The sequence below is a fragment of the Ahaetulla prasina genome, chromosome 1 (assembly GCF_028640845.1).
Source record: "Ahaetulla prasina isolate Xishuangbanna chromosome 1, ASM2864084v1, whole genome shotgun sequence".
Classification (NCBI taxonomy): domain Eukaryota; kingdom Metazoa; phylum Chordata; class Lepidosauria; order Squamata; family Colubridae; genus Ahaetulla; species Ahaetulla prasina.
In genome coordinates this window covers 95,090,250-95,098,404 of record NC_080539.1, presented here as the reverse complement: position 1 = coordinate 95,098,404, position 8,155 = coordinate 95,090,250, and positions in this window count along the sequence as shown.

Sequence of the window (8,155 nt, the reverse complement as noted above, 5' to 3'; positions counted from 1 at the left end):
AGGGACCAAGGTTGGAGACCCCTGGCTTAGACACATCCAGCTGCAGTGTACTCTCAAAAGAGACTTTTGTGCTTTATGAAAGAGCAAGAATTATATACAATGCAGAGAATGCAATATAGAAATAAAAAAAACGGCTTAGAAATTTGTACCAGAAAGTTGACCATATTAGTTTGTGGTCCTCTTCCCTGCTCCTTGATTGGGAAAAAGAAGAAAACCAACTCTAAATTAAATGTTGGCAAAGAACCCTTCCCACAATATATTTACCTTTCTAAAATAGTATTAAAATTCTTTAGAATATTCCACTAGCTTCAACTAGTGGAAAATGCAGCTGCCTGAATATTGCAAGAAGCATGAGTTCAATCTAATCAATACAATGGACCAGATGTTCTGGTTGTTGCCTCCAGTTAACCTTTCTCATCTTAAAAATATTGACCACAGTTGGTTGAATCCTCTTCACCCATACAGGTACTCCAAAGTCACCTCATATGCCCATCTTTGAAATGAAAGCAGCTAGGAAGCAATAAGGAGTAAACTCCCACAGGGTCAGCTCCATGACTGCGGGATGCAGTGTTCAAGTATTCAAGAGGATCCACTTTAAGAGGTTTTTTGTAGAAGGCTTTTTAAAAATAGGCTTGTTCTTGCTGTCTCTTTCTCCATTTTAGAGGTCCCTGTAAGCTGAAATATCTTTCACTGGTTTTGCGCAAGTTTTGGTTTTCCTGAACCATATGTGTTTGCCTCTTAGTGGCTTTTATTAGCTGTTACAGTTTTATTATTGTGAATTGAATTTATTATTCAATCTATTAAGCCACCTTGAGAAGGTTTTTCTCTTCGAAGCAGTGGACAACTTTTAAGATAAAAATTGAGAGAGAGAGAGAGAGAGAGAGAGAGAGGGACGGAGGGAGGGAGGGAGAGAGAAACATATATGCAAGTAAAGCTTTATTGAATGCGCTTCTAAAATGTTCCAGGCACTGATAAGCACTTTCATTGTTTTTTATTACTGCCGGTGTTTTCAAGCAAATTGGTAAGATAGGAGGTTGAATTTCTTTAACTAAAATCATTTGGCCTTTATTCAAAGGATTGCACTGTGGTAGAATAATTTTTAATGGATTCTATTAACCCATTGGAATAAAAAGCAAAGCATTAAGGGTACTGTACTTTAACAAGAAAAGAAATCACATTTAAAGTTAGACTGGCGAGTCTTGATAATACACATTTCGGTCAGACCTATTGTTTTACATACTTCCATGGACAAATGGAATTTTTACATGCTCAGAATTCTGTGCTGGCTGATTTTGCTTAAGGATGGACTCCAAGAAGCAAGGATTAGTGATTTATCCTTGCAATGCTTGGCTAACCTAGTCATTTTGAAACATAAGCTTGCATGGAAAGGTGTCTAATCACGGAAAGATACCCACTAATGAAAGATCACTTTTCTAATTTCTTCCTGATGGCCATAGCTCCAGAGGATCCTCCAGTTCCAGTATGGTAGTCTGTAGCAACCATAGGGAAGAGACATTGGACCAAGGAGTGTGATTAACAGTGTGAAGAGGAATGAAATGCATGCTGGCTGGGAATCCTATGAGTTGAAGTCCACACCACTTAAAGCAGGCATCTCCAACCTTGGCAACTTTAAGACTTGTGAACTTCAACTCCCAGAGTTCCAGAATTCTGGAAGTTGAAGTCCACAAGTCTTAAAGTTGCCAAGGTTGGAGACCCCTGACTTAAAGTTCCCAAGGTTGAGAAACACTGAACTAAAGGTGGCATCAGCCCACCATCCAAGCATGTTCACTTGATAGTCCTAATTTTTACCATTCCCGAGAGCAGAAGAAGTAGGAGCACAGGCTTGGTTTACAACTTTGCAGAAATGATCTATTACTTATCCCTTTAATTACATGAGGGTGGGGTCCATCTATTTCATCATCCTGGAAAATGATCCAACATCTTAGTTAATATTGTATTGTATCATTAAGTGTTAAATTTGTACCCTATGAATATCATTAAGTGTTGTAAGTGTTGTACCTTGGTGACGGTATCTTTTCTTTTATGAACACTGAGAGCATATGCACCAAGACAAATTCCTTGTGTGTCCAATCATACTTGGCTAATAAAAAAAATCTATTCTATTCTATATTGGAGTTCTCTGTGTGTGTGTGTGTGTGTGTGTGTGTGTTTCTATACATGTATTTGTGTGCATGTAATCTATAGTATAAATATATACGCCTGAACATTTGTTTTATATTTTGTGGTACTGCTTCAGTTGGGACTAGGATAGCTAAGGCTGCTGGATGCAGCACTGAACAATTCTTATCAGATGAAATGCCCGACTGATTGACAATGCTGCCAGTAATGGTGAGTCACACATGTCTTTCTCGGCAAAGCATTCCTCAAAATTTTTACCCTGGGAATTGAATTTCTATATCAACAGATTATAAACCTCATTACGATTTCAGATTTTCTACAAAATGAATCGCTCCCTGAGGAAGAAATGGGATTGCAGGACTTCCTGAAGGGGAACTGGTTTGAAAAGGTAAAGCTACCACCAATTGTGACTTTGGAAAAGAGCAGTTTTCAACAAACAGCATCTCCTAAATGAAATTTTAGCACCCTTTTTCTTGGCTAATTTTTCTCCACGGCAAGGAAGACTTGCCAGATATGCTCCCAGGTTTGTAATGAAACTAGTCCAAAGCAGATTTCCAAACACATTTACTGGTAAATGTTGTTTGCTTTCTTAGTAAATTCTCATTTTTATATTCATCTATCTTCCCTATTATTACAGAATGCTAAGACTTGCTCTTTTTAAGTGATTAAATATCTGTTATATAAAGGTTAGGTAATAAAAACAGATCTATAATGAAAAAAAGCAAGAGCATAATAAGGGTCCCCATAGCATTTTTTAAAATTCTCCTAAAGTTGCTTTTGAAAAAGTCACAGTCAGAATGCATCTACTAGCAATACTTCGCAACTGGATTCAGAAGAATTTTGCCTTTAACAGTATCAGTGGTTTGAAATGCTGAAATTGTGGTAAGGATCACCCATAGCCTCAAACCCCACAAATGTGATCTGATCCCTGTGAAAATTTACTTTGGGAAAACTTACCCAAATAGAAAATTAACAGATATAGTGGGTGATATTCTAAAATACCAGGAAGCAAACTACGAAGTGCAGCTACCTGGGATAGGCTGAGACTTCTAGAAAGTTGCAAATCTGGATAGGAACCATAGCATTTTGGAGCCATCACATAGACCAGGGGTTTCCAACCTTGGCAACTTTAAGACTTGTGGATTTCAACTCCCAGAATTCCTCAGCCAGCTTTACTGGCTGAAGGATTCTGGGAGTTGAAGTCCACAAGTCTTAAAGTTGCCAAGATTGGAGACCCTTGACATAGACTGAATATAATACATAGATGGGGTCCTGCTTTGCTTCTTCTTGAACCCAAATCTAGCCAGACCAACTAGATTTTCAGTTGGGAAGGAAGGTATGAACAGATAAAAGGGCATGAATTTGTTGTGCATGAAAGAGTAAGTGAGTAGGTAACACTTCATATAGAAAGTAAACAATACAGGTTGTAAGCTTGGCTTTCCTTTGTTTTGTGTATATTTTGTATATATATATATTTAGTATATGAGAACAAGGACCGTTTAGAGTTAACATTAACAACTTGAAAAAGTGCAGTCATTCTCTGTTTCTATGGTATGGCTTATGCTTCAATGGAAATAAAATACACTACATTACATCCATCATCATCCCAGGGGTGAACTGGGGTTCTAACAGGATCTGGAGAACTGGTAGAGGGAATTTTGAGTAGTTCAGAGAACCGGCAAATACCACATCTGGCTGGTCCCCAGAATGGGGTGGGAATAGAGATTTTGCAATATCCTTCCCCTGCCATGCCCACCAAGCCACGCCCACAGAACTGGTAGGGAAAAATTTTGAATTTCACCCCTGCATCATCCATCCATCTATCCGTCTATCTATCCGTCCATCTATCCATCTATCTATCATTAAGAAGATGATTTTCAGCAATATTCTGTTTGTGTCACATACACCAAGAGTATCAATCCGACTTCCTAATTAATCCAGAACAAGAGATTGTCCAATGATTAGCCTGTCTACTCCCTTTTCCATTGTCAACAGCAGTAACCAATCAGATGTCTCTGAATATACACAAGCAGGACATGAAGTTTATGCAGCATTTAATATTTAATGGCAGTTTCTGTTTAGGGAGATCCCATTTAACAGCTACCAACTGTTGTTTCTTTATTCCACAGCCAAAAGCTGGGACCAAAATATTCACTGTATCTGTAAGTGGGGATCTAAACTCAGGATTTTGTTTTCTTTCCAATCTTTACAATGAATTAATGACACATACAAGAGCTATTAATTACTGTAGAATAGAATTGTCTATTAATGCTTTAATGGAGTTTAGGTGGAGTTTAGAATTTGATCTTCTAAGTGCATTTATATAAAAAGATAAAGGTTCCCCTCGCACATACGTGCTAGTTGTTCCCAACTCTAGGGGATGGTGCTCATCTCCGTTTCAAAGCCGAAGAGCCAGCACTGTCCAAAGACGTCTCTGTGGTCATGTGGCCGGCATGACTAAACACCAAAGGCACACGGAACGCTGTTACCTTCCCACCAAATGTGGTCCCTATTTTTCTACTTGCATTTTTTACGTGCTTTCAAACTGCTAGGTTGGCAGAAGCTGGGACAAATAATGGGAGCTCATCCCATTATCTGGCACTAGGGATTCGAACCACAGAACTGCCGACCTTTTGATCAACAAGCTCAGCATCTTTGCCACTGAGCCACCGCATCCCTACTGCATTTCTATAGTTATCCATTTTTTCCCCAGTAATTCTTGAAATTGCCAACTCAATAGTCACCATCCACAAACATCAGGGGTTTGTCCATTTAACTTAATTTATTTTGAAAAAGTTGAAAGTGGGAAACAATTCAAAATCATTTTGAAGACTGTTGGCATTACGACTGCCAAATCAACTGTTCCTACACATCTTCAACATATATAGTTTTGGTAAAGAAACATTAAGAAGAAGCCTTTCCTAGTTGGAGTTTATTCACATGATCAAAGGCATATCAGCCAAAGCAATCTTCTGTCAGGAGGTAGCAAAGTTCCATATTCTTACATCAAATCACATTTGATTTAAGAAAAAATAGGTTCCCTTGATAAATTTTGCAATGGCAAAAGGGAACGATTCTCTCCCACAGTTTCACATGTCTATATACTTCTTATACAACCCAGTGGTGAAATCCATTTTTTTTTACTGCCGGTCCTGTGGGCTTGGTGGGTGTGGTGTGACTTAGTGAGCATGGCTTGGTGGGCATGGCAGAGGAAGGATACTGCAAAATCTCCATTCCCTCCCCACTCCAGGGGAAGGATACTGTAAAATCTCCATTCCCTCCCCACTCCTGGGGGAAGGATATTGCAAAATCTCCATTCCCTCCCCACTCCAGGGGAAGGATACTGCAAAATCCCCATTCCCTCTCCACTCCTGGGAGAAGGATATTGCAAAATCTCCATTCCTACCCAACTCTGGGGCCAGCCAGAGGTGGTATTTGCCGGTTCTCCTAACTACTCAAAATTTCCACTACCGGTTCTCGAAACTACTCAAAATTTCCGCTACCAGTTCTCTAAAACCTGTCAGAACCTGCTGGATTTCAGCCCTGATACAACCCTTACTTTTTCCCCTAATTTTGTTCTCATTTGATTGTTTTATCCTGCCTTAATACCGCATGAAGTGTAGTAAATAAATATAAAGTAATAGGGAAGTCAAGGCAATGAATATACATAGTACTCCTTCCTCCTCTTATTTTTCAACAACAACCCTGTTGAGCTGAGCATCAATGCCTGCAAATTATTGGGACTAAATTATCCTTGTTTGTATTATTTTTGCAAATAAATGCATAGATGCTGTTACAGGAAGTAGAGATACCAGAGACTCAAAATACATTATTTAAAAAAGAATGATTTAGTTTGGATTAAAAAAAAACCCTGTACACATCAAATAGATGTATGATTTCTTATTTTTTTTAAAAAAAAATCACAGTCCCTGTGATTTATATGTGTCTCATATTAAATAAAGGTCAGCAATTCCTTCTGGAAAAAAGCATAAACAAATTATTATTTTTTCGGTTCCAAAGAATGAAAGCAGATTTTATGTTCAAGGCAGAGTTCGTCAGCAAAACACTTTGTGAAGGGTACCACTGGAGCAAATTCAAAGGATCATGCCCAGTATCGATTGCCATCTCAAGAAAACCATAACTGAGATGAAGCATAATCTCCCCATTAGGAGGCCTTTAGGAGGTTCGGTTTTGCCTTGCGTACCACTTTTCACTTTGTGGGTTTTCATTTTAACACATTGCCAGATCAGTTGCAACCAGATGGCTGCAGTGTGCATGACATAATAAAGCAGTAGCTCTAGGCCTCACTTGATCACTCTTGCCACTTGGAGAGAGAAAGCACAACTTCTAAAGCATTCTGTCCTACTTATAGAGCTCAGAGTATGCGGCTGATTTGTTCTTCACTGCAGCCACAGTGTCCCGGAAGAAAATACTTTGCAAATCCATGCTAAAGGAATACACCTGGTTGGAGAAGGTGTGTGTGCTGTTTGCTGGTATCTTTAGGAATCATTTTTGTCAATGAAATAAGAAGATGTTGCCCCCCAAAAACCAGAGAATGTTAGAGGACAGGAAGGCCTGGAGTAACATTGTCCATGGAGTCACGATGGGTCGGACACGACTTTGCAACTAACAATAACAACCCAAAAAACAGGTGCCACTTGCCCTTGCCTTTGCTCTCAATTTAATACACTTTGCTCAGCAGTTCAGCAAAGAAGTTCTACCTCCCACCCAACCTCAAATAAAATTATTAAGAGTACAGAGAGAACAATTAGATCAGTGAAGTAGTACTTAGGCTGATCACTTATTTCCCTGTGTAGTTTTCCCCTTATTGAAATCTCCTTGAAGCTCCTCTTTGCATAGATAAACTGATAAGCTGCAGCTCTTTCTCAAATGCTCTGTACTGGTTTGAGGTACAGATGATTGTTTATAACTTAAGGAACTTAAGTTATTGAGATTCCTATGATACATCCCATTTAGCCCTCTTTTGTCCCCATAACTCTATTGATGCTCTTAAAAGAAATCACTACAGAAGTTTCGTTTGTGAACATCTTTGAAATAAATAGGGATAGGGTGGGATGCTGTTTATATGCATGTATCGCTGATTTTATTAAACTCTGCACAAGACCTTTCCTTAGTAGTTTACACACAGCATAGCCATTACTACCTGGAAAATCTCAACCTAATGCTATATTTCCCATGGAGAAAATTTATTGATTTGGTTAATAAGAGTTGACCCTGACTTGATAGCACATAATAATAATCAATCAATGATAATTAAAACATCAATATCTTTATTGAGACAGAGGGGGAAGAGGGAGGAGAAGATAGGTGAAAGAGAGAGAGAGAGATTAGGGAAAAGAGAGGGAGGGGGGGAGAGAGAGAGAGATGAGCTTACATTCAGAAAACAGATCACTTTCAATGCTATAATATTGAGTGTTGTCAAAATATGGCATTATATCATTTTCATTGCTCCCAAATGCCAAACACAAAAAGCAGGATTCAGACTGTGACTTGTGTACTGCACTGCAATCATTACAACTTTTACATAAGAATAATCTGTATATTTGTGAATTGTTAAAGGAGGAGTGTCACAAATATAATCATTTTATTAGAACAAATTGGAAACCCCAGATATGGTTTTAGCACAATGAAGCATGGATTATGAATAACTGGAAAGTCAATCTCTGATACTGGTTAGTAACACAGCTTCTCTATTGCTACAATACACTCCACTTGAAAGAGAATAAATAGCCTCTCATTATTTTGTTCAGTTTAGTTTCTCCTTTCATGCAGAAGTTGTAACAAAGTTCTACATGAGTGAAGGACTATTTTGGCAGAACAAATTGAGGACTTATTGTATTACCTATGAATATGCATCATATGCCTACAAGAGGAGTTCCAAATGGAATTAATTACTAAGTATTCAATAGATTAGTAATTGTGTTGAATATACCTATCCTAGTCATGTTGTGCAGATATAGCTTATATAAAGCATTCAGATTCGACCTCCCATTTG